At 43.2% G+C, this 27,900-nt stretch overlaps 2 long non-coding RNA genes across 3 annotated transcripts in view; one reads left to right on the forward strand and one right to left on the reverse strand.

Moving 5' to 3' along the window:
• On the reverse strand, nt 1–9,260 carry LOC309382891. The gene is made up of 3 exons (XR_014173726.1): nt 9,085–9,260; nt 4,206–4,385; nt 1–536 (listed from the first exon to the last, which is right to left on the reverse strand). It is a non-coding gene; the product is annotated as an uncharacterized lncRNA (long non-coding RNA).
• LOC309382890 overlaps nt 8,518–27,900 on the forward strand; it is a 26,986-nt gene continuing 7,603 nt past the window's right edge. Inside the window, exon 1 of one of the 2 annotated variants that reach the window (XR_014173724.1) lies at nt 8,518–8,527. This is a non-coding gene — a long non-coding RNA (uncharacterized lncRNA). Of the gene's footprint in view, nt 8,528–27,019; nt 27,081–27,900 lie in introns of those variants that run through there. The other variant, XR_014173725.1, reaches the window with a different exon arrangement.

Raw genomic sequence — 27,900 nt, forward strand, 5'->3', positions numbered from 1 at the left:
TTTACCCTTTCACTAAAAAGTATTTTGATATTTTATAAAATAGAAATTAACAACAAAGCATTATGGAATTTTTGAAATTCTAACCTGTTCATGTCTTTCTTCTAAGAACAATGCCATTCTTCAATATTTGAATATATGAACAATAACTATCATAAGAATACCTGAATGTCAAAGATCTTTAAAATGAGATTCTTTGAGGTTCAGATAATCTTATGATAGTTTTATGGTATGAGAAATCTAGATATATTCAGTAATAATGTGGGTAGATCTTTGATTTTTTTTACTATAAAGCAAACAATTATTTCAATATTTTCAAGTTGAAACAAGGGTTCAAAGGAATTATCTGCTACAAGAGAGCCAGAACAGATCTTGACTACAATATTTTTTACTTTTGGACATGTGTTTATTGTACATTTGGAAATTGTGATGTTGGACTTCAAATGTCTACTGTTCCTTTAGGAAGCTGTATTCTTAACTGCCAGGGAAACCAAAACTGTTGAGAGCATCTTTAGTAGTGCTGAATAGAACAGTTGCCTCTGTAAAAGGAAAGGAATGAAGAAATTAGCAAGAAGAACGGTGAACGTCAGACATTTGGTATTTGAAGGAACCCAATCAGAGGTGGTATTCAGCCAGTTCGGATCAGTTCGGGTGAACCAGTAGCGGCAATTTGAATTGGTTCGCCAAACCGGAAAATACAACCTCTGGCTGGCCCTGCTCACACACGCCTGGTTGCCCACTAGTCACTGGGCCCATCAGGCCACTCACCGCTCACCCTTTCCAGCTGGTCACCACTCACCCCTTCCAGCCACTTGCTGCTCACCCCACCCACCCTCATCCTATATATGTTGCCTTTGTCATTCAGCCCAGCTAGTCGCCTCTCCAGCCGCCTTGCCGATGCCCGCTCAGCTCACCAAAGGTAAGCAATGTATGCCACCCGCTCGCCCTTTGCCTTGGGTCCCAGGAATGTGCCATTTCCCAAGGCCCTGGAGTCACCGCCCACCTTGGCTGGGTCGGGGAACGCACCACTCCCCAGCTCTGGTCTTGTGCCAGAGGTCCTTCCGCTCACCACCGCCTTGGCCGGGTCAGGGAATGCCCTGGCTCCGGCCTTGCTCCAGAGGTCAGAAAGCACCTGCTGCAGTCTGCCCCTTTAAGGTACTTAAGATGCAGTGGGGGAAAGGGGCCATAAAGGGACAGGCCACAGGAGCTGCCTTCTGAGCAGCTCCACTGCGAAGGGAGGCAGAAAAGTTCAGCTTCTCTCTGTTGCAGCATTCAACATGGCTGCTTCTCTCCTCCTTCTCAGGCTCATAAACACAGAGCAAACCTGAGGAGGAGGCGAGAATCAGCCAGGTTGAATGCTAGAAGACTTGGCTGAACTTTTATGTCGGTTCTGTGAGCCTAGTTTGGTGGGCGTGGCTTGGTGGGGTGGTGCCGCCCCACCTTGCTGTGAGTGATGTCAAGTTGGCCACACCCACTTAGTCACATGACCCCACCACCATCACCAAGCCACGCACACAGAACCGGTAGGGAAAAAAGTGAATACCACAACTGGAGATCTTCTAGTCTAACCCCCTGCTCAAACAGGAAATCCTATATCCGTGATAGCAAACCTATGGCACGCATGCCACAGGTGGCACGCGGAGCCATTTGTCAGGGCATGCGAAGCATTGCCCTGTCAGATGGCCACCGCACACCTTCTTTTGAGGCTGTTTTTTGCCCGTTTCTCTCCCCCCCGGACGCCCTACCGGAGGGTAAAAAATGGACCTATGGGGAACCTGGACGTTCGGGAATTGTGTCTTCCAGTTTGCTCATAGGGCCGTTCTTTGCCCTCTGGAGCCTTCAGGGAAGCCTTCTGAAGGCTCCGGAGGTCGAAAAGCAGCCCAACCGACAAACTGGAAGTCACCATTCCTGAGCTTCTGGGTTCCCCCTAGGTCTGTTTTTCACGCTCTGGAACCTTCAGGGACCTTCAGGAGGCTTCCCTGAAGGCTCCAGAGGGCAAAAAACGGCCCTACAAGCAAACCAGAAGTGACTTCGGTTTGTCCGTAGGTCCATTTTTTCACCCTCCAGAATCTTCAGGGAAGCCTCCTGAAGACTCTGGAGGTCGAAAGTCAGCCCTACAACAAACCGGAAGTTACCATTCTCGAACTTCCGGGTTCCCCGTAGATCCCTGTAGTTTTTTGCCCTCCGGAGGCTTTAGGGAAGCTCCTGAGGCCTCCGCAGGGCATCAGGGGGGGGGGGGGCAGGGGAGACTGTTTTCGCCCTCCCCAGGCTCCTAGAAAGCCTCTGGAACCTGGGGAGGGCAAAAAGAAGCACAGCAAAAGCAGGGGAGTTGGTGGTCACATGCGCATGCGCACGTGGGGGGCGCACACATAGCATTATGGTTGTAGCATGCCGGTACACAACCTCCCTGTGCTCTCCCCCGCTTTTGGCACAGGAGCCAAAAAAAGGTTTGCCATCACTGTCCTATATCATTTCAGACAGTTGTCCAATCTCTTTTTTAAAATTTCCAGTGTTGGAGCATTTATAACTTCTGGAGGCAAGTTGTTCCACTGAGTAAGGAAATTTCTTCTTAGTTCTAGGTTGCTTCTCTCCTTGATTAATTTCCATCCACTGCTTCCTGCTCTGTCTTCAGGTGCTTTGGAGACTAGAGTGATCCTTCCTTCTTTGTGGCAGCCCCTTAGATATTAGAACATTGCTATCATGTCAACCCTAGTTCTTCTTTTCATCGAAGTAAACCTACCCAATTCCTGCAATCTTTCCTGATTATGTGCATGCTATGTGGTTGCTGGAAAGTATGGTCTTTTATAGCGATATCTGCATAAGGGGTGAGTTCTGATTGGCGTTACTGCCGGTTCACTCGTGCATGCATTTCGCACGCGCATATGTAGTTCAACAGAAATTGTTCTGCACATGTGCAGAACTAAAAAAAAGAAAAAGATGACGGTGGTGGCGCTGACCAGGGAACCGGTTCAGAGGCATGTCTAGCCTAGGTTGCTGCTGATTCTGTGACCCAGGCCAGTTTGGCCGAACTGATAGGAACCCACCTCTGATCTGCATTATAGATGAAAGTAGAAGGAATGGCTGGGACTCGATGTGAAGCTAGAACTGGGATTCCCTACCCCACCCCCATCTCTGCAATCTTACAGGTTATCCATTTGACCAATTACTTCTTTCCTTTAATCCAGGGGTGTCCAAACTTGGCTGGGGAATTCTGGAAGTTGAAGTCCACAAGTCTTAAAGTTCCCAAGTTTGGACACCCCTGCTTTAATCTATTATTCCGTCAACCTGCAGCCCTTCCAATGTGTTGAATGACAGCTTCCACAATACTCCAATCAGCAAAACTAAAAGTTGAGAAAGTTTCCTCTAATATTCTCCCAGAAGCATTTAAATACAAAGAGCTGAAAGGCCAGAGGCACCTGCCACCACAATGCTGTCTTTCACGTTTCCTGACACCATCAAAATGTTCCCTTCACTTTTGTTTTCCCAAACTGTCACCGCTTGTCACAGTCTCCTGTTCGCACCCTTGATCTAAAAACCTTTCTGAACCTGAAGGAAGACTATCGTCCTCATTCTTCTGTTAGTTGTCATCCTATCTCTCCAGTTAGTCAATTATTGTTATTGTATTCTTACTGCCCCAGAGAGAGGAAAACTCTCAGACGTAAGGCTAAAAATGAATTCAGAGTCCTGAAAACAAAGAGCTTCAGACCGCCTGGGATGGTCAAGTGCAGAAAACATTTGCTTCCTGGTCCCCAAGGGGCTTTTTCAATAGACAATTGGACTTTGTTTTTTCTTGAAGAGGTCTCACTTCTCATCCAAGAAGCTTCTTCAGTTCCGAAGCAAACAGAAGCGAACTTCTTCAGAACTGAAGAAGCTTCTTGGATGAGAATCAAAATGTTTTCATGCAAAAGCAAAGGAAGTCCAGTTGCCTTTTGAAAAAGCACCTTCTGGACAACCACGACCTGGATGACTGAGAATCTCCATAGACATTCTGCTTCTTACTTGCAGATTTTCCACCATTCCCTCCAGGAAGGTGACAAAATTCTGTTCAATTGTTGTTGCATCAGAAAGTACCGAGTCTGACCACAATTATGGTTTACCTCCAATACCTTAACAGTCTTGTCTTCAATTTGCCTTGCTATTTGCTTTATACAGGACCTTATAATACGACTGTGTTTTAATTTAGGCCTCAGGCTCTACATCATGCATACCTGGGTGCACCGTCTAAACTCAACCCATTGCTGAGTGCAGGGAAGGGAAACCCAGCCTCCTTGTGACTAAACCAACTCAGCAGAGGATGAATGCTTGCAAATGGAGTCCCTGCTGAGCATGCGGAGGCTACTCTGTTGAAGGAGAAGATGTAGAAGGGTTGAAAGAGATGGCAGGTGCCCCTGTTTGACAAAAAGAGACAAGGGAGCTGCTGGATTATCTTCTTCACATTCACACAAACTCCCCTCTATTTATTTATTTATTTATTTATTTATTTATTTATTTATTACTTGAACTTATTAGTCGCCCCCTCTCCCCACAGGGACTCGGGGCGACGTACAAAAGTATTATATAGCGTACAGAGGAGGTAAGAATAAATAAATAAGTTACAATACCTAAAAAAGTTAAAACCCCAGTGAAATTAACCCTTAAAAACTAAAATTACCAATTAAAAATGCCCTGGGCTGGAGAGGTTGTAGTATTATGCCAGGTCAGCTAGTCGAAACAGGTAGGTTTTCAGCTTCATACGGAAGGAGCGAAGGTCGGTTGTTGTCCTGATATCTGGGGGGAGGTCATTCCAAAGGGTGGGGCCCACTACAGAGAAGGCCCTACTCCTGGGCGTCGCCCTCTGGCACTCTCTGGAGGACGGCACCCGGAGTAGTCCCTATTCTGCCAGCCCTTGGCAGAGGTCACGACCCATGGAAGAGAGCTGGTTTCTCATGCCACACAGTCAGGAAGGGCAAAAGAGAGCCACAGCCGAGCCTAGGAAGGTGCTGGTTATACATCTGCTGAGAACCTCTTTAAACTATTGATGAGAGACACCAGGAGAGAGAGAGAGACTCAGATTGCCCCTGGCAAATACCTCCAGGGTTCAACATTAGATCTTGAAAGTTTCTCTGACTTCTTAGTCTCGTCTGCTGAGGTTCCACAGAAGTATCCTATAATAGTATAGATCAGTGATGGCAAACCTTTTTCGCCTCTGGTGCCAAAAGCATGCACATGCGCACTATTGCATATGCTCGCATGCCCACCCCGTCATTTAATACCCCCCATGCCATGCCCCCTGCGCATACGTGCGTAACCCCACCCCCTTTGCCCTGTGCATGCATGCCCAGCTTTCTTGGAGTCTGGGGAGAGTGAAAACAGCCTTCCTCGCCCCCCGGAGGCCCTATGAAGGCTGGAAATGGCCCATTTTCTGACTTCCGGTGGGCCTGGTAGGTCTGTTTTTCACCTGAAAAACAGCCCAACATGCAAACCGGAAGTTTGGGTCTCCTTAGAAGAGATACATCACTCAACAAACATAAAATAGTTTCTGTATTTCATTTCATACACCCTGCTAAAAAGAAATATTTTATTCTCACAACAATCCTGCGAAATATATTTAAAATGAGTTGTTCTTGGGACTGTAAACTTAAGTCTCTACATGCAAGCTCAAGAATGTAGCCTGGGACTTCTAGAACAAATTCTTTTTTTTTTTTTACAAGAGTCTCTAAACCGCAATCACTACAGTTCTTAAAACACTCAGTAACTTTTTAAAGACTAGGCGGCAACCTAGAAAAAGAACCGTCCCTTACCAGTGAACCTTAGTGAAATCTAGCTCATGCTCTGTGGCTAAAATAATGCCTTGTTCTCATGCCCTCCCCACTGCTATGTGTGTTCTGCAGCTGGATGATGTTTTGCAGGATGAAAAGCAATGGGCTAAAGCTGTGTAAATCATGGTTGGGATGAGACAAGGCCAGTATGCAAGTGACGAGAGACAAAAGTGACTTTTTTCCAGGGCATTCCACTCACACTGTAAATAGCCAATAAACAGAGCTTAATGAATAGTAAATAAATCTCCTTGTGTGGGCTGATGGCAGCACTTCACTTCTGTTTGCTTGGCCCTATGTAGTGTCTCTGTTGACCCTTGTATCCTAGCTAAGACTTGCACATTCTGTGTAGCAGCCTTTCCCTTCCATCTCATCATTTTTCTTGTGTAATATTCAAGTCAGCCTATAATTTTTGTTTCAGCTGTGTTTGGAAACCAGCAGTCCCATTGGATTTTGTTCATTTTTTAAATTGGAAACATTGGAGTGATTCTACTGTAACTTTCCTTGTTCACGTTCCTACCACATGTAGACCAAGCAATATGCTGTTTTAATGTCAGCACACATGAGGCCAGGAGAAGCTACCTCCAGGGAAGACAGTTGAAATGATCGGAAAGAACACAGAATGGGGTGCCAAACCTTTTTCTTGCCTGCCTCTTGTCCTCTACAAATTCCCTTCCCTCTAAACAGATTTTTTAAATAGGGGGTGGGTAGCCCTTTCTCTCCTTTGCCTACAGCTCCTTAAGACCCACATGTCTTGAGAGAAAGCAGCAGAATTACCAGCTCTTAAAGGGACTGTTCTTGCCGATTTGCTCTATTATTAAATTGTGAACCACAACAAAGGCTTTGACAGAAAGGTAGTATGAAATCTCATAAATAATGGGAACCAGCAAAAAATTTGTTACACTCTAAACTGCTTTATGTTTTCAGACGAGTGACAGTACAGGTGGACAGATAAGGCCAGTGTCAGTGCAAGCAGACTGGCGGGCTCTCGAAAGAACCAGCCCATGTCTTCCGATTGCTGTCAGATCAGCTATTTGAATCAGTGGCCCTTTTGTCAATTGAACTCATCTTGCATCATACGCTTAAATGGACTGGAGCCTATAACTTTTGTTTTGGCTCTAGATTTCTTACTCTGTCACCAGTAGAGTAATAGAATAACTCTGATGGATTTTAGATCTGTGGGTTGGAAGGCTTTTGGTAAGAGGAATTTGTGAGTTTATGTTAACTGTTCGCTTCTGCCTTAGAGTTGGGGGTTGCAGTATTTAGAACCATCTTCCAATCCCTTGTGCTTTCTCTTGATGCCCTGGTTTTCATATGTGGTTAGCCTGTAATAAAACTCTACAACTTAATCATGGATGAGGGAGCCAGCCTTCTATGCACTGGTAAAACCTGACTTGGTGCAGTGGGAAGACTTCTTTTCTTAAAAATACACCCAGGTGGGTTCTCTCTGTGGCATCATCAGCTGTACCTCCAAGGCGGAGCAGGACTGTGGCTATAGCTATAGTTACCTGAGAAATCCTGAAGGCGTCTAGAAGCACTGCTCTGGAGATAGCTAGTTGGGAGACTCTGTGAAGTTGGGCTATGCAGATTAGAGGGTATTTTGATGATGTACCAGCTTCCCTACCTCATAGCGACATTTCTATCTGAGCTGAGAATGCAATCTCAGAAATATTGTGAACCAACAAAAAATTAGTTTGGCAGTGGAGTTGTCCAGCTTTATGATACATGGGGTGGGGGGCTGGACTTCCATTTTCCTTCCTTGGGTGGAGATGTGGAGGCTGCTCTGAAGTTAATGGCAACCATGGCCCTGACCCACAATGGAACTCACATATTAAATCTCTTTTTTTTTTTAATCTTGGAGAAGAGAGTATGTGATCTGGAATTGGGGATCTGATGATTTGTCTCCTATCATCTGTTTGGCCTTGGAATTGTTTGCAGTTGCATGCTGCTGCATGGAGATAGGATTATTCATTTGATCAGCCCAGACACCTGGTGGACTCTTCAAACTTTAGAGCAGAGATCTGCAAACTTGGCTATGCTGGCTGGAGAATTCTGGGAATTTAAGTTCACAAGTCTTAAAGTTGCCAAGTTTGGGTACCCCTGCTTTAGACGGAGAGTATTGCTGTCTCCGGGATTCTGCTGCACAGTTCAACCTAGCTTTACAGGATACTTGGAATGAAATGGTGGAGAGCCATAGATTGGATTGTACTTGCATGAACTCTTATGTCTCTTGCTTGTGGAAGGCCACCTGGTTTTCAGAAGAACGTCGCCTGACGAAATAGCATAAAAGATGCCTAACACAACATTGGAGGAAGATATAAAGGAATCTGATCAAGCAAAAGTTAGAGCCTTTCCTAAGGATTTCACTGCTGTAATAGGAATGGCAAAGCAATTGTTTTTTTGTGGAATGCTGGGGAGTGACTGTTTTAGTAAGTTCGGAATGGGACAACTCACTGCTGTCAACTTGCTGTGGTCACATCCAATTCATCATGGCCAACTCGCTGTGGGAAAACTCACCACAGAACAATTTTATAATTCTATTTAATTATTTAAATAAATAAAAATTATTTTAATTTTTGTCATTCACATTTCATTTTTTTCCTCTTTTTGCATCCTTTCTTTAATGAGTCTGTTCCATCATTTCTTTACTATTAGTGTAACTCTTATCCCGCAGCAAATTGTCCTGCAAACAACTTGGCCGTGGCGAGTTAGTTATGGTGAGTTGGCCATGGCGAGTTGGCTATGGCAACTTGTCATAAACGCCAGTAACCTGGTCCCTTAAAATAGACTTCAAAATTTATAGGGCCACTGTGAGAACTAGCTTAGGCAGCTGTTGGATAAAATCACCCAGAGTTGTTGATGGGTTGAAGGAGCTGAAGTCTAAATGTACAGATCCAAAGTAATTGCTTGAGGGACAATTTTGTCAGGAAGGAGCTTGATTTTGCTAATTTTGATAAAGTGAATAAGATACACAGAGCTCTGAGTTTTCCCATCTGTGTTTCAGATCCATGTTCCTTCTGGTTAGTCAAGGCCTTCCGGGAAATGACTTGAAATTGGATCATTGTGGTGGATAATGCTTCTTTGAGGGAGGATTTGGTTCTGCCTGCCTTGAAATAGGTAGTTCTCTTCCCTCTTCTCAAGAAGCCACAAAATAACAGAACTGATTTTGGGTTTAGTCTCCAACATTCTCTTTTTAGAGAAGGTTGTTGAGGTTGGTGAGCCTGATGGAATGAATTAGCTTTTCAGTTGGGTTTAATATTTGGCTTTATCACTGAGATTGTATTGATCTTACCTTTGGCAAGAGTAGGATGGTGGTGGGGCATCCATCTGGCTCACATTCATTTTGCGCTGGTGTCACATTCCGACGTTCGCATTGCATACAAACAGAGATTCAGTTTGTTTGGTGAAAAACTTTTATCTCTATCTAACAAACTACGTGATAACCAGCACTAAATGACTATGATACAAAGGTAATCAAATCCAGTCAGTTCTAACCAAGTTAACACCATCACCCATATATATACCATTACCCCACCCAGCTCCACCCACAACTCCACCCAGATGACACCCACCCACCCACCATCACCAATCACCATGACCCACACCTCCAGCCACCACCACCCCACTCAGTGTCATCATAGCCTCTTTCCTGGTTAGCCGCATCCGAGCAAAAGAGTTACATCAGAGGAGGCAGTTGCACCTGGGTAGAAGAGCCACTTGCAGTTACAGGCTCAATCAACATCAGAGAGGCAACATCGACATGGCAGCATTGCATGGTGGGCATGGTGATGGACAGGGTCCCCCGGATGGCAGCCTGAGGGCTGACAGCTGGCTGTAAGTACCATCCATCATAGCATTCTTTTGGACCGGCTTAGGAAATGAAGAATGGAATGCATGTTGTTACAGTGGTTCTCTCCTATCTCCAGGGACAGTTCCAGCTGATATTGGGGGGAGGGAGGGAGAATCTAGATCTAGACTCCCACTCTCTTGGATGTTCCAAGTCTCTATTTAGTTTCTATATGAAGCCACTGTGCAAGGTCTTGGGCTGGCTTGAGGTGAAGTATAATGATTGTGCTATTGATACTCAACTGTACTTCTATACTCTGGGTAGACCAAGTGATGTTGTCAAGACTCTTTCTTAGTTTGAAATTGGAAGGGGAAGAAGAGGCTTCAAACCAACCCTGGAAAAGTAAAAAGCTGGGGTGTGTTTGGGGTTGTGGCATCCCAACTATGGATGCATTCCCTTTTTAACTCTGAAAGGGATTCACACTCCTCCAGACAGAGTTAGTACACAATGTGGCAATTCTCTTGGAATTATGGCTCCTGCTCAAGAAGCTGATGGCAGCCATGGCTAGAAGGACTTTTGAATGTATCCCAAACAAAGCTTGTTTATTAACAGTTTGCAAGATGGAGAGCTCTGCAGTATTTGCCATTCTGGCACATGGCCTATTGATCGTTGTTATAATTTCCTTTTTCATTGTTTTGGTTGTGCTGCTGTTTTTTGTTTTCATTTTACTGGCAGCTGCCCAGAGTTGTACCAAGATAGGAAGTCATAAATCAAACATATAAATACACCCACCCATTTCTCAGCTCCTGATATTCTCCCAAAGTGATAGTGTGTGTGTGTGTGTGTGAGTGATCGTTGGGCCCAATGGTATGTGGTTTGTGAGTCACTTTTTTTGAAAAGCCATTTGACTGCTTATATAAACAGGATAGTAGAGTATAAACTTAATAATAATATTTATGTTTTGCCAGTAAAGTATAGACAACAATAATTAAATAGGCCATAAACAACGAATACTAAATTTGGGTTGCTATCCACAAATTTACTCTGTTACTTCCGACGATATGGACAGGTTACGTGGACGACTGCGAGCCACCACATGTTTACTGGACCCGTGTCCCTCCTGGCTTATACTGGCATCCTGGGAGGTCACACGAGGCTGGCTCCAGGAACTAGTGAACACTTCACTGAGAGAGGGGTCCTTGCCGGCCGTCTTAAAAGAGGTGGTGGTGAGGCCCCTACTCAAGAAGCCTTCCCTGGACCCAGCTAATTTAGTTAATTACTGTCCCGTCTCCAACCTTTCCTTTTTGGCGAAGGTTGTAGAGAGTGTGGTGGCGCAACAGTTCCCACGGCACCTGGAGGAAATTGATTATCTGGATCCACGCCAGTCCGGCTTCCAGCCCGGTCACAGCACGGAGACGGCTTTGGTCGCGTTGGTGGATGATCTCTGGAGGGCCAGAGATGGGGGTTGCTCCTCCATCTTGGTCCTGTTAGATCTCTCGGCGGCTTTCGATACCATTGACCATGGTATCCTATTGCGTCGCCTGGAGGGGCTGGGGGTGAGGGGCACCGTTCTGCGGTGGTTCTCCTCCTACCTCTCTGGTCGAACGCAATGTGTGTTGACAGGGGGGCAGAGGTCGAGCCTGAGGCCGCTCACTTGTGGGGTGCCGCAAGGGTCGGTCCTCTCTCCTCTCCTGTTCAACACATACATGAAGCCACTGGGCGAGATCATTCGTGGGTTCGGGGTAGATTACCATCTGTACGCTGATGACACGCAGCTGTACATCTCTACCCCGGACCACCCCAACGATGCCGTCGAAGTGATGTCCCGATGTCTGGAAGCCGTTCGGATCTGGATGGGAGGTAACAGACTCAAACTCAACCCATCCAAGACGGAGTGGCTGTGGCTACCGGCACCCCGGTTCAACCAGTTACGTCCATCACTGGCCATTGGGGCGAACAGCTGGCCCCCGTGGATCGGGCACGCAATTTGGGTGTCCTCCTGGATGCCCGGCTGTCAATGGATGACCATGTGACAGCCGTGGCAAGGGGGGCATTTCACCAGGTTCGCCTGGTGCGCCAATTGCGTCCCCTATTGGACCGGAACGCCCTCTGCATAGTCATTCATGCGCTTGTGACGTCTCGACTGGACTACTGTAATGCTCTCTACATGGGGCTCCCCTTGAGATGCACCCGAAGGCTGCAGCTGGTTCAGAATGCGGCCGCGCGGACAATTGTGGGAGCCACTAGATACTCCCACATAACACCTTTGCTGCGCGGGCTGCACTGGCTACCTGTGGCTTTCCAGGTGTGTTTCAAGGTGTTGGTTATCATCTTTAAAGCGCTCCATGGCACAGGACCTAGTTATTTGTGGGATCGTATCCTGCCCCATACATCCCTTCAGCCGATTCGTTCTCACAGAGAGGGACTCCTCCGGGTGCCGTCCACTAGGCAATGCCAGCGGGCGACGCCCAGGAGTAGGGCCTTCTCTGTGATGGGCCCGACCCTCTGGAATGACCTCCCCCCGGATATCAGGACTACCACCGACCTCCGCTCCTTCCGTAAGAAGCTAAAAACCCACCTGTTCAATTTAGCCGGCCTGGCCTAATTCCCAATTTTAGTCCCTCAAGCCTGCATTTTCAAGTTTTTTAGGGGTATGCTTTTTAGTTGCTTTTAATTTTTACTTTTCTGTACAGCTGTATTAGGTTTAATTCGTTTTTAAGGGTATAGGATATTTATCTTTTGTATTCGTTTTAATGAGACACCTGTACACCACCCCGAGTCCCTTCGGGGAGAGGGAGCGGTCTATAAATCCTGAAAAATAAATAAATAAATAAATTGATTTTTAAAAAGTAAGACATCTGATAGGCAGGTGGAATGCATATGTTTCCTCTCCAATTTTTTGTTTAGTATAATCCACATTCTACCTTCTAATCAGAATAATCTCTGATTGTTTCTCTGAACAATCTGAGAGAGGACTTTTTATACTTGGAGCATAAAATGTTAGTAGCATGCCTGCAGGTATTCTTTTTAAACTTTTGCTCATTCCTTGCTCACAAAAGACATTATGTTTTACTATGGTTCTGTTCCTGTTCCAAATGCATAAGGAACTCCTTGGAGTGACCATAATGCAATGCTGTGGGCAACATCTAGCAATCATTTTCCTTCATGTGGAACAATACTTTCATCTATCATCTCAATAACTTTTCAGCATTTTTTGTGGCATTTATGGCATTCCCTTGGAAAGGAAAGGGGAATCTGTGGGGTGGGTTTAGTCATTGGAAATCCCATTATTGATATGTTCTTGCTGCTTCTTAGCATACATCCTTTCTTTTGATAACAGAGACAAGTTATTCAAAGACCATAAATATTTTCAATCAGCTTTTCATCTCTGAGAAACATAATTCATCTACTTTCTTATATCAACAAACTCCCAGTGGTTTCCTGACAATGTCTGGAACTTCAACTCCCAAAATTCCACATGCAAAAATACTAACACAGAATAAAACTGATTATGAAAATTACAAATCACCATCTGGCAGTATACTAATAGAGTTTTATCATTCATATTGTGATAAGCTCGTTTTTTTCTGATTTCCTAAATTTTGGGAGGGATGGTATCATGTGAAATTTTGAGAGTGGGTCTTCCAGAAGAACCACCCCAAATAAAGTTGACTTCTGACCCCTCCCCCTGGATCTCCTCATGAAGAAAATACCATCATCCTCAACAGGGTGCATGAACCTGATAGATAAATTTGATTTATTTGAAGCAGGCGCTTTTGTGGGTACCTGAGCATCAATCAAGATGACTGGTGCTATGTGAATTCAAGGACAGACTATCGCAGTGTGAGGCCTGCAGCTTTCTTTTGGATCTTTGGCATGCTATGCCTTTTTCTATTGTGGGAAAATGGGAGGGGGGGGGGGTTGTAGGGAATTTCCTACTGTGTAGCCATAACAAAATTCTTTCTAGAAAGCCTAGGTCATCCTTTGCCTCTGCACCTCTGCACCTGACTGGAACTGGATGGGTGGAACTGCCAGCATGGCGGTGGGAAATTGGACCATGTGATGGAATTTTGGATGTGGGGCAAGATCCTGAACTTTCAACTAGGTGGGGAAAACCTGGAAGCTTTCAGATTCGGGTTTTCCCAGATGTGCCAACATGGCTCTCTTAATAAATTGGAACTTTGAGCAATACTTTGCCTTGGATTCTGACTTACATTTGGATACTATTTGGAACCCTGACACACAGTGCTGTCTGTGGGATAGACAGCACCACCCCCAGATGGATTTATAGCTGGCTGACCAACTGCATTCAACATTTAGTCCTTAATGAACTGCATTTACATGGAGGGAAATATGCAGTCAGGTACACCAAAGCTCTGTCTTAGGCCCAGTACTCTTCAATATCTTCATCAATGATTTAGACGAGGGGATAGAAGGGAAACTCATCAAATTTTCAGGTAACGCTAAGCTGGCAGGAATAGCCAACACCCCAGAAGATAAACTCAAGATACAGAAGGATTTCAACAGAATTGAACACTGGGTCCTATCTAATGAAATGGAATTCATTGGTGAGAAATGTAAGGTTCTACATTTAGGCAGTAAAAACCAAATGAACACAATATCAGTAAGTGTGAGAAGGATCTTTGAGTCCTAGTGGACAGTCACTTAAAGGTGAGCTAGCAGTGTACTGCAGCTGCCAAAAAGCCAAATGGGATCCTAGGCAGCATTGACAAATCACATAAAGTGCTAGTACGACTTTAAAATGTCCTGATAAGATCACACTTGGAATATTGCATCCAGTTTTGGTTGGCAGAAGATAAAAAAGATTTCTAGAAATATTCCTGAGAACATAGATGATTAGGGGACTGGAAGCTAAAGCTTATGAGGAATGGTTGCAGGAGTTGGATATGCCTAGATTAGTGAAAAAAAGGACCAGGGGTGACATCATAGCATAGCTAAGGGGCGGACACAAAGAAGACGGGGTCAACCTATTCTCCAAAGCTTCTGAAGGCAGGACAAAAGTAATGACCGGAAACTAATAAAGGAAAGAACCAACCTGGAACTGAGGGGAAATTTCCTGATAGTTAGAACGATTAATCAGTGGAACAATTTGCTTCCAGAAGTCGTAGGTGCTCTAACACTGGAGGTTTTTAAGAAACGACTGGATAATCATTTGTCTGAAATGTTATAGGGCTTCCTGCTCAAGCAGTGGGTTGGTCAAAAGACCTCCAAGGTCCCTTCCAACTCCTGTTATTCTGGGATGATTTTGATGATGCTGTGATCCACCTTTTAAAGAAGGTAGTTTGCAACCATCTGTCACTTGGTTACAGTATTATGGCTCTGTCTGAAAATCATGCATTATTAGATGGTTCTGTAACAAGTGTGAAAATAAAAACATGTATGTCTTTATTCATACCAAGGGTGAAATCCACTTACCTTTGGTTCAGCAGCAATGTGAGCGTGAAATCCTGCTTTCTAACTAATATAAATGGTGCGTCACAGCTGATCGTAGGAAAAACCTGTTCGCCAGAACCGGTAGCATTTTTGTTACTACTGGTTTGGGCGAACCGGTCCAAACCGGTAGCATTTCAGCCCTGGCTCATACCACCTGTTCAAATCATTAACAGTGCTTCCCTACCTCCTATTGCTGCAAATGGTCCCAATCTCCATTTTGGGAAGAACATTTCTCTATTTGCAAACATCTGCATGGCTCAAAGGTCACTGTTTATGAAGAAGTTTAATGACAGGAATCAGAAGATGACAGACAACAGGGGAGGAAACAGTGGGCTTTCCAAACTAAAGCACCCAGTCAAAAGCAGAAGTCTCATTCAAAACCCTCCAGAATGTTCCTTGACACAAACAGCACAGATGAGCAGAGCTGTTATCCCCAAATGGCTATGCTGCATGATGATTTCAGGGCATTATCTCCTGGATAAGTATTGGAGAGTGGGGAGGGAAGAGGAGAGTTATTCCTCTCTCTCTCTCTCTCCTACACAAACCCATATGCCAGAAAAGATCAGCCATCTTTCATGAAGCATGCCTTCCCCTCCCTCCCACTCTGTCTTTGGCAGGGAGTCTCTTTCAGATGACAGCTGTAGGGGAAAAGGAAAATGCTTTCAAATGTGGAAGGGCAGAAGCAGCTGAAAGCACCACAGATTGTTAAGCTGCAGCGTACTTTATGTGGCTGGGTCTGATTTCGCGGTAAAAAACAAGAGGATGATAGACATCTGTTGGCAGGAATGCTTGAAATTATATGACTGACTGCCATAAAAGCAAAGCAAACTAGATGTCTTTCCTTAGTCAGTGGCTTCTATGAGTGCTCCTGAACCACCTTGTTGGGGCCTTTCACTTGTGAGCCCAGAGGGTGAGGATTCATGAGCAGCATTCAGGAGGATTGTACTATATTTTTAATATAGTACAGGGTGACGGGGTGGGACAGTGGTTAGAGTGCAGTACTGCAGGCTACTTCAGCTGACTGCTACCTGCAGGTTAGCAGGTCAAATCCCACCAGGCTCAAGGTTGACTCAGCCTTCCATCCTTCCAGCATCAGTAAAATGAGGACCCAGATTGTTGGGGGCAATAGGCTGACTCTGTAAATCGCTTAGAGAGGGCTGTAAAGCACCATGAAGCAGTATATAAGTCTAAGTGCTATTGCTATCATTGTTCTGCTGTTATTTATTGAACAGATGCAATTATTTCTTATATATAGCGCAACTCCACCTCCTCTTTTATGAGGTCTGTTTCTTTTAAACAATTTCAATCCCTGTGACATATAGCAATCTACCCAACAATCTTTGGAATATCTGTAGAAATGTTAGGGAAGGACAGTTGCTAAACAGTTGCTGCACTAGCATTATCTTATTTGATGTATAGATTTAAGTTCATTTTTAATCTATAATTTTTTCCAAAATATATTTAATAAAAGTAGTATATTTATTACTTGCCCAAACCTAACTCAGTGAAAATATTTATTTTATTCATGGAGACCACAAACGTTATTGGGTCTGGGGGAATTGACAATATTTGAGAATCCCTGGTGTAAACTTTCCTTTTTTAGTGATGCAGAGAACACAGCCATTTCTCCCAGTGTGTCGCTTTCCCAACGCATTGCGTCAACTCTGGGGATTTTCAGAAATGGCCATGCTGACAGGGAATTATGGAAGCAAATGTTTAATTGATTTGGAAAGGTCCTCCTCCAGTTCAACATGCCCAATAAGAATAAGGGTTCGTATCACTTTTTCATAACAAACCTTGCCCAACCACGGCTTGCCTGTTGCTACCCCTTTAATCAATGCCCTCGTAAAATACAATCAGTGGATCAATTTTCTTCTGTTAAATGTAAGATGACAAAATTGTAAAAAAAGACTTTGCCAATTCCCACTTTTATATTCTCACTATTCTCACCCTCCACCCCATATTTCTGAGGTAGAGGCACAGCCCCCCCCCCCCCCATTTTATTGTTCCCTTGGTGAATGTGAACAAGGAAGGAAGGAAGAGTGATTCTTTCTAAAACACAATTGTACCTTTATTTATTTCTCTCCCTTGCACTTTAGGGGAAAACGTTGGTATTCTTGTCGATTTCATCTGGCAAATAAAAAATGATCCACTGGATTTATTCTTCCTTCACCGAACCTGCCCAATCTTTCTTTTTTAATCAGTAAACTGTTTCTTCCCCCCCCCCCCTTCCTTATTTCATGCACAGAGTAGCCCTGGAGGAAATTACAACACAGAACAGCTGTCAGTGATGGGGGGGAGGCATTCCTGCCACAGTGCCCAATAGCCAATTAGAGTGGAGTGATATGCTTACACACAACATATGTGAAACACAATAGATGAACTAAATAATGCTCCTGAATTGGATGTCAAAAAGCATTATGTGGCAGAAAAGTATGGGTGGATACCGCTTTCTTTGTGGCTTAAAGGTACATAGGGTGTTTCTATAATTGTTTCTATAATTGAAAAATGGTCCCCACTTTCTCTGGAGCAACCTGCTCATGTGGACCAGTCCTCTAACATAATTAATCTATATAGGTAGTCCTTGACTTACAACAGTTTGTTTAGTAGCCATTTGAAATTACAATAGCACTGTAAAATGTGACTTAGGACCATTTTTCACACTTGTGACCATTGCAGCATCCCATGGCCATGTGATTTACATTTAGAGGCTTGACAACTGGTTTATATTTATAACGGTTGCAGTGGCCATCTTTTGCAACCTTCTGACAAGCAAAGTCAAGAAAAGTCGTAAAATGGGACAAAACACATTTAACAAATTTCTCACCTAGCAACATAAATTCTGGGCTCAACTGTGGATGTAAGTTGTGGGCCACCTGTAAACACCTACTGGATAGATATTGAGCTACTTAGTCTTCTTTCCTACTGGACTCCAGGAACTTTTAAATGGAGAATTCTTTGCCTCTTGTATCCCACTTCTTGGGGATACCTCAGATGCCCTGGATATTTAATCAGTATAAACCACAATTGGATGGACTGGATTTAATCCCTTTCTATCCCCAAACACATAAAAGAATAGAATAGAATAGAATAGAATAGAATAGAATAGAATAGAATAACAGTTGGAAGGGACCTTGGAGGTCTTCTAGTCCAACCCCCTGCCTAGACAGGAAACCCTATAACATTTCAGACAAATGGTTATCCAACATCTTCTTAAAAACGTCCAGTATTGGAGCATTCATAGCTTCTGGAGGCAAGTTGTTCCACTGGTTAATTGTTCTAACTGTCGGGAAATTTCTCCTCAATTCTAAGTTGCTCCTCTCCTTGATTAGTTTCCACCCATTGCTTCTTGTTCTACCCTCAGGTGCCTAGGAGAATAGTTTGACTCTCTCTTCTTTGTAGCAATCCCTGAGAAACTGGAACACTGCTATCATGTCTCCCCTAGTCCTTCTTTTCATTAAACTAGACATACCCAGTTCCTGCAACCGTTCTTCATATGTTTTAGCCTCCAGTCCCCTAATCATCTTTGTTGCTCTTTGTTAATATACTACGGCAAAAATTGTTTTGCCTTACTATATTAAAATGTTTTCTTCTGTCTTTACAAAGTAATGTCCAGGCAAAGCAGACAGAATCTTAGAAAACAAAGTTAAACAGTGACCCCGAAGGATCCACTTCGTATTTTGTACAGATGTTTCGTCAACGACAGACAGAACCTTGGATGGTAAGAGAGGCATTCATTCCAAATAATTATTTTCATGAAGCTGAACCTTCAGTGACATTATGGCATATTAATTCATTCACTCATTCATTCATTTATTTATGGATACAGCAGGATCTCTGGCAAATACGTACTGAGACTCATCCACATCGCTTGCAAGTCCCAATCAATCCTGGGAGCCTTATTTGGGAAATTACAATTAGGCTTCAGACCACATCAAAAGAGAATATTACAAAGATTCCAGAATTTTCTGCAAACGAAACAACTGTACTACATAATGAAATGCACACCTTGGGACCTCTTGTGGTCTGTGGTAATGGTGGCGTATAAAATGCCTTGATTGCTGCCTTCACATAAATGGTTCATTTTAGATTGCATCTGGACAGAATCCTATAGCTTCATACTGTTCCCAGAAGTTAAACAAATTCTTTAATTGGCTGCCTTCTGAATCCTATTGGTTTGTTTGCTTTCTTTTGTCTTTCCTAATCTTGGACACAAAGATGATTTGTGCACTACTGAGATAAAAAGAACTTGGAATGCTAAACTAGTTGAATTCAACTAGAAACAGTCCAGCTGGCAAACCAAAATGGCCCCATCTTGGCTACATTGCTGCTGTCCCTGTCACATATTGTTTGAAATGCTGGAGCCTCTCGCCAGTTGTAATTGAGCAACCCATTCTTTTCAGCCAGGCAATGAAAAGTATGACATAGTAAAGAATACAGTACTTCTGTACCAATGTGTTAGAAGTTTAACGGGAGGGAGGGCTGTGACAGCCCTGTCCCCATCTGATGGGAGCTGTTCAATCCAGAGTGGGGAAGTCTCATGTAGACTATCCCCTTCAAAACTGGTTTACTTGTCAAAACCATCAGAGAGGAAAATTGGGGGCTGTGTATGAATGAGAAAGCTCCAAAATCTGTAGCATTTGCACAATTGCCCAATAGAGTTATAGTAATTGTTTAGGATCAAAGCTGTGGCAGACCGATTCACATTTCTAGTCCTTGGCTTTCTCATCAGGGTCCACAGTTCCAGAGCCATCACATTTTTAAAAACTAGCAGAAAAGGTGGCAACAAAAAAAAAATACATGTCAAGATTTTGTTGTTGCTTTGCTGGAAAAACAATTTAAGAGGGTGAACGAAGCACTGAATTATCTTGCTTTTTTCTCTTCCCCCTCTTCCCTAAGAGCCTGAACCACTGAGCTCCAGCTGAACATCGAGCTGTTCACCTCAGCTGTAGGCTATGTAAGTGCGATGCTCCAGTGCGTCTGTTTCCCCTGACCCTTCAGTCTGTTCTCGCCTGTGTGCACTGATGTCTGAAGGTGCTATTGCCACGAGGCCACTGAATTCATCTCATGTCACTTATCCCTTGTGTCTTGTGTTTCAGGAGATGACTGTCACGGCAGGAGAACTGTTCTGAAATGTTGCTCTGCAATTTCCAGGTCCCATATTGACCCACTGACTCAGTTTGGTGTAACAGTGAATGTTCCTGAAAAGAAACAGAAGATGTATACTGTATATTTCCATTGGCAATATATCTCAAGGCATAGTCAGACGCCTTTAAACATATCCTTGAGCCAACAAAATATAGATATAGATATAGATATAGATATAGATATAGAGATAGAGAGATAGAGAGATAGAGAGATAGAGAGATAGAGAGATAGAGAGATAGAGAGATAGAGAGATAGAGAGATAGAGAGATAGAGAGATAGAGAGATAGAGAGATAGAGAGATAGATAGATAGATAGATAGATAGATAGATAGATAGATAGATAGATAGATAGATAGATAGATGATAGATAATTTACTCCCGTTTTCTGTCACATTTACAAGATCAGTGACTGGTGCTGGGCAGCAATTTAAGTAGAGCAGTACCTTGGTACTCATCATTAATTGATTCCATGATGAGTATCAAAAATGATGAGTACCAAACTAATTTTTCCCATAACTAATAATATTGTGAGTTACAAGGCAGTGAACTGCAATAAGTTCTAACTTATGCATCAAGTACCAAACAAACTATGAGTACAGGGATAAAATTTGTGTGTCAAAATGCATTGAGTATCAAATTCAATGAGTTTCAAAGCAATTGAGTACCAAGCTACCATTGGATAGGGGAAGTTAAAGTTGTTTTGCCTGATTTCACTTCCTATTTTGGCAGGGGCAAAACTACTATCAACTTGTCACTCCATTGGAGAGGTTTGCCCCACTAACAGAGTATATGCATGGAGGCACTCCAAACCAAGCAATTTCTGAGCATGAATCCAACATTGTTATCAAAGAGTGCTAATCCCTTGTCTAGAAATAGCCTGGCTGAGAGGTGACAAGAGCAGACGAGGGGCACAGGGTGGAGGGAGCAGCTGATGGGCTCTGCCCATGACAAAACTATAAAAGAATGACAACACTGTGAATTTAATGCTAACTTTGTAGCTGGCCACACCCAGAAGTAGCCTATGGATGGCCATGTAACTGAAATCAAGTACACAAACAGTGTTTCCACCTCCCATAATAAAAACAGTAAAAAAAAAACCAGTCACAGAAAACTCCTTGTAAGCAAAATAGAAAACTGTAATAAAAAGAACAAGTCACACAGAGTTGGCAGGCCCAAAGTTGCTGTTTAATTCAATTTCCCATGCAGCTCTTTCAAAAGAGCACAAAAGTCATGTTTACATGGAAGCTGTGTAAGACTTGATGGCTTCCTTGGAAAGCATCAGTCTGACACTAAGCAGGCAGATTCTTCTGGGGAAGCCATGGATGTTTTTTGCCTACAGTAAGGTCCCAGATTCGGTCTCTGACATCTTCAGTTTAAACAGATCAGATGTAATGTGAGAAGACCAGTGGCATGGTGCTTTGCCTACTAACCAGGGCTGGGCTGCTCTGGGTTCACCCAAATTCATTCGATCCTCTAGCCAAGATTCTGCACAGTTCAGCAAACCCCAAAATCCCACACCTGGGTGGCCCTGCCCACCCCAGCCCTCCCCTACCAGGAGTCTCCACGTGACCCATTTTGGATGCCAGGTAAGTGCAGGGTTCGCGTGGAGGCTCGGAGAGGGTGAAAAATGCGCCTCCTGGAGGCTCTGGAAGGCTGGAAATGGCCCCGTTTTCAACCTCCAGGGAGCCTCCGGAGCCCAGGCGAGGCCGTTTTCACCCTCCCGGAGGCTCAACAAAAGCCTCTGGAGCTCGGGGAGGGCGAAAACGGCCCGTTTCTGGTCTCCAGAGAGTGGAGCCTAGGGAGGGTGAAAACGCCCTCCCCCCCGCTGGTGCAGGAGGCCGACTAGGCCATGCCTACCATGGCAACGCCCACCCAGCAACCAGGCAGAGAACCCCTTGCTATAAATGTTGAGGGCCACCCCTGCTGCTAACTTATCTCTATTGAAGAGAAGGAGGAAGCTCATCCAAACATATTAATTATTCCTCTATTCCAGTCTGGATTTCAGAAGGGAGCTGCAAAACTATCCAACTGTCTTTCCTTTTAACAGGCCTGCAGCTCAGGAGCCAGGAGGACCAAAGGAAGATTTCCTCATGAAGAGAAAAGCAATGCTAGAAGGAAATGAACAAATGAACCAAGTCAGTTTTGCTACTGTTTCAACTATACCTGAAACAAATGAGTTCAACTTATCAATGCTTAGGTGCCTGTGCATTGCTCATCCGTGTATTGAAATATCTGTGTATTGATCTGTTCCAAACTGAGACAGAATCCTTATGTGGAAGCATTTGTAGACCTATTTCTATTACTGATCAGTTTGAGGGGAAAAAGTTGGATTAACCCCCAACTGTGAAGCTATTTTCAGTCTTCATGATACTGTAACACTATAAGACTGATATGTGGGTGTTTTTCTCAGTAAAAGTAAGAGCTGCAGACAAATTATGATACAAGCAGTAAATATTTGTGTTTCTAAACTTAGTTATCTTCCTTCCCTGTCTTTGCTTTAAACAAAATTCTTGAAAATGCAACACTTCAGTAGGGTTGCTGAAGAAACTTACAAAAATCTTGAATTTAACAACAAGAAGGTATTTCTGTATGTTAATCCCTCAGTTAGATTATCAATGTTAAAAACACACCCAGATTTAAATAATGTTAAATAACTGCTTTCCCACCCAAATAGATATTTTGTTGCATCTACACACAAAACACTTCTTTTGTCTTAGATATCATATTTGTACATTACTTTTTTAGTAACTGTTCACCAAAGCGTGTGCAATACAAGTTTAAGACATAATAAAACAAGGTGATATCCAGGGATGCTGTTCATTCAATTAAACAGGTATGTGATTCCCTACCTCACCTTCCAAATTTGGAGGAATGGGGGACTTAATAAAGCTGAATTGGGGTGTATTCCATGGAACAAAATTGGGTATATGTGGAGTTGGAAAGACTGATGAAAACACATGTTGTACAGCTCACTAAGTACAGTTGGAAACAACTGAAATGCATATAATACATCTGTAGGAAGTAAAAACCCAGCTCTCTCCTAGAAAAATGAAATACCCTGGGAAATATTGAAAACGCAGAATATTATATTTCCCTGGATAAGAAATGGAGAAACATGTTTTTAGGCAGGAAATGGACTCACTCTTAATAGCCCCCACCTTTTTCAGTGGGCCATTAAAAGACCTGAGCCGGTCTATTCTACATAACAAAGATCTTCCCCCTTCAGCTCCAGGTTGATGGGATTAAGGCATGATAGTATTAGCCCTTTACCCATCTCACAACAGGGCACCTGAGAAGAAGAACTGCTCAACCCAACGTGGACTCAAAACACAGCCTAAAGAATACAAGATCAAGATCAAAGGCCAGAGAGGGCATAAAACTCAGGAACTCTCAGCAAGCCTCCTTTCTCTCCTTTCTTCTTCACCCAACATCTTGAAGCATGTGATCCCCATTTTCTGTTCAGGAACTCAAGCCATATGATCCTGTCCACCATTAAACCATCTTCCCAAGCAGCCTCCATGTTTCCAGTGTCTTTTTCCCCACTTGGAACTGACCCCAGAAGGACACTTCTTCCAACAGTTGGAAAACCTGTTTTGAAGGCCTTCAAGGTGAATAGGCTTGGGGCCAGCCTCACCTCTGGGGAATGATGTTCCACAGAGTGGGGGGAAAGTTAGAGGCAATTGATGTCATGATGACACTGCTCTTCCCTGAGAAATAGAGGCAATATGACATGTATGACTTCTGCCATTCAGAGCTTCTTCACATTCATCAACCAATTATAACCATTAGGTTCCTGCCCACGTGCAGTACAAGCACAGGAGTCTCTGCTGGGGGCCTCAGAAGCAAGAGGAAGCCATACAAAGCAATGCAACTCCTTTGCATTTAAAAGTCAGGACTATCGCGCTTCAAAAAGCAGCTTCCAACAGTTCAAAGTGCAGCGCCTTTCCCAGCTTTGCATTGCCCAAAAGCAAGAAAGGGAACAGGTTTTGCATTCGGATAAAGGTGACCAAAGCACCAATTCAGATGGGAGATTCATGGACATAAGGAAGATTTAACGTCTGAAGAAAGCCACACGCTCCAATGAATGTGAGCTTCTGGAGTTTTTTTGGCTCCTGCAATATTTTCATTGCTTAAGCTACGGGAGCCCATAGGGAACAAAAGGGAGGGACAAAAACAGTGCAAATCAGGACAGTGAGATGCCAACGGCATTCAGAGCAGCACTTCTGATTGAAAATCCAGGCCTCAGGGAGCAGCAGCTGTATCAGAGAGCCACTGTGCAAAGAATTCAGACTAGCTATCAGGAGGAGAAAATGTGAAGGGTATTTGCAGAATGTATAAATGCCATACTATTTTCTATGTTTTTCTTATCTTTGTCTTTCTGTGTATAAACACAAAATAATATAGCATATCTTCTGCCAATTAGAAAATGCCAGCTATATTTTCATTTCTGAGATTATCTCTCTCTCTCTCTCTCTCTCTCTCTCTCTCTCTCTCTCTCTATCTATCATCTATCTATCTATCTATCTATCTATCTATCATCTATCTATCTATCTATCTATCTATCATCTATCTATCATCTATCATCTATCTATCATCTATCTATCTATCTATCTATCTATCTATCTATCTATCTATCATCTATCTATCTATCTATCTATCTATCTATCTATCTATCTATCGTATGTGTGTGTGCCAACACAGAGAGACAGAAACACATAACCTAAGCATACTGAGTTTCTCTGAATCTATTATTGATATTAGTTTTCCACTCCAAATTCATGGAAGCGTAGCCCTAACCCTAGGTGGGTTTTCATCCCAATAGGATTTTCTCATTTATTTATCCAAGAAATGAAAATAAAGAGGGCTGGAAATGTTAAGAGCCTCTTAACCATGGCAAGCCTCTCCAAACGCATTGGTGATATTTGTTTTCCTCTCTGAATTCATTAGACGCCTAACCCTAAGGGGAGATGTATTTGTATGAGCTCTCCTAAGCACAGTGTGGCACTATGATTTTTTTTGTGAAGTTCATTTCCTCTTCCAAATTCATGGAAGTCACACATACACACATATAAACACACATACATGTTTATAGAATACGCAGAACTTCTCTATATACTAATGAGATGTCCAAATCTTCAAAACAGATGGGGTGAAACGAATAGCCAATATTTATCCTGTTATTTTCAATAATGAGTGAACATTATAGAATTTTATTTGGATTTTTCTCTCCTGTTTGTGATTTCGAACAACAACTTTACTCATGGCATTATAATTTTTTGCAGTGCATCGTATTTTTCACAAATGAGCTCTTTCTTTCTGTTCTTCTGATACTGCAAATCAAATCACTGGATTTTTTGTTTACAAATTCTTTAATTACCCTTGTTTATCACATTTCCATCCAAATCTTGGGATAAATACTTCATGCTGTTATTACTTCGTACATGTCCTAATTTGTAGAGAATTTTCTCTTTTGTCATTCACAAAAGAATTGTCAGATAAGTGTCAGATAAAAGTGAAACAGCTTATTCTTCAATTTTATGCATATCCTTTTGAAGATAATTATGCTAAATCCATGTCAGTATATTATACAACATGCAACGTGTGTTAGCTTTTTCCTATTTGGCAAGTACTAATGAGCCGATAAGTAATCCTGCCTGCAGTTTTTACTTAAAAACAAATATATAACTGATTGGGGGTGGGGGGGTGGGTTATGTTATAGCAGGACAAACCTGCTAATTTCTATGATATAATGCAAAAGCCATCAGAAACAGTAAAATGAAAAGTTAGAAATCTGGGTGTAGCAGCAGTGCCCCCTAGTGGTAAAATGTATCCAAAATGAAAATAGCAAAATGTGAGTGTTCTTATAATAATAATAATCCAGGGCCATGTTTATTAAACGTTTTTCCCCTACGACTCTTCCCACATTTATAAACTATGGACAACCCCCCCCAAAAAAAGGTTTTTATGAGTTATATGTATCAATATTTACTATATTAAAAATTGACACACTCAGTGCTCCTAGCATTTCTCACAATTGCTTGATAGGATTTTATTGTATTATTTTTCAACATAAGCAGGCAAATAATTTTCATTTGTGATGGAATGACTGGGTAGTTTGTAAGATTAAAAACATATACACCCTCCACAGTGGTGCCCAAAAAGTAACTATACAGTATGCGTAGTAGAAGATATCATCCTGCCTGGCCTCAAACACTTGGATTCTTCTGAAAATGTCAAACCAGTCCATCTCAACCATGAAAAAAAAAATTCCTCAGTAGGGATCATTAAAAATGGGATCAAAACTCTTCCCCAGATTCAGATGCGAATTCATGACATGTTCATTCATACTTAGATCAAGGGGGGGGGGGGGATGGGAGGTGGAAGTGTTAGTAATCTGGTTTGAGATCCCCAAGAACATGCTGGATATAAAACGTAACAAATTAACATTTATTTTAAAATAGGGTTGGATCTTCTTTTTAATGCAGAGTGCCTTTCAGGATTAAATAAACCGCGATCCGGGGGGAAAAACCTTTGATGCCACAATAAATAAGCAAACTTTTATGGTTATTTCCAGATTCTTTGTGGGTTTTTTAAATTATTATTATTATTTTGCAACGTGTTAACAGAGCTGTTCTCCCAGCCCACTGTGAGAAATGGTAAAGAACATGCGCTACTCTAAAAAGAGGAACACCTGCAGCAAGCTCCTACATTAGAAAGGACAGCCTTTGGCCTCTTATCGAAATACCCCTCCCAGTGACTGAAGGAGCCACGCGCTCGCCGGGAGTGTTTGGAGTCGCGCGAGAGACAACGAGACTTCCATCCCGCGCGGAGGAAGTAAAGATCCATTTTGCGCAGGCGCGAGTTCATTTCCACCGCTCGATCGTCGCGGTTCCATGGCGGGTAAGGCTTTGACTCTTGGCGGGATCCAGTGCAATCCTTCGCGGGGTTTGTTTCTAAGAGGACGCGGGGCCGAAGTAAGGACGGGGGGTGGGGAGGGAAGCGAGAGAAAAGATGAATCGGTTGACTGGCTCCGGCTGCCGCTTTGTTATTTTTAAGGTTATTTCGCTTCTAGGAGCTGGAAAACTCGTGCAGGCGGGTGTTTTCTGGTGGTGCATGTGATGCGGTCAGGGTCACAGACGTAGATTGCAAAGATCCCGACGATCATTAGACGGCAGCAGTCAGAATGGTCTTTGCTGCTGCTTGTTTCGTGGTCGCCCTGGTTCGTGCTGGGCCGATCTATAATAGCCCTCTTGGTCTCCAAAAGCGAAATGGAGAGCAGACCTCTGTATTAGTAAAGCACAAACTTCATTGTTTCTTTAACTTGGGGGGGGGGGGAATCCACCGATTATGTTTTTATTCTGTAACTATGAATCTTTAATTGAGACCAATATTTTGGGGAAGCTACCATTCGGCAAAGTTTAAAGAACATGGTAGGATTAAAAAGCGGGGTGGGGGATTACACAGAACAATAGGCGACTAGTATTTTGTTCATTTTAGGGATAGTTTTATTATTTGTACACTTTTGTACATAGATTCTTCATGTGAGTCCACATGGCTTCATGTGGATTTCAACTCTGTCCCCACCCCCTTGTGGGATAAGACTGCGGTTCCATAGTTTTTATGTACCCGAAGGGAATTAATTTGGAAAACTCTTGTCAAGAGGTGGTGTGTTCCCCAGCATGTCTTGGGTGTCTGTTCCCCAGTATGAATAATAACATAA

Source organism: Natrix helvetica (genome assembly GCF_964273705.1).
Source record: "Natrix helvetica genome assembly, chromosome: 1".
Lineage (NCBI taxonomy): Eukaryota > Metazoa > Chordata > Lepidosauria > Squamata > Natricidae > Natrix > Natrix helvetica.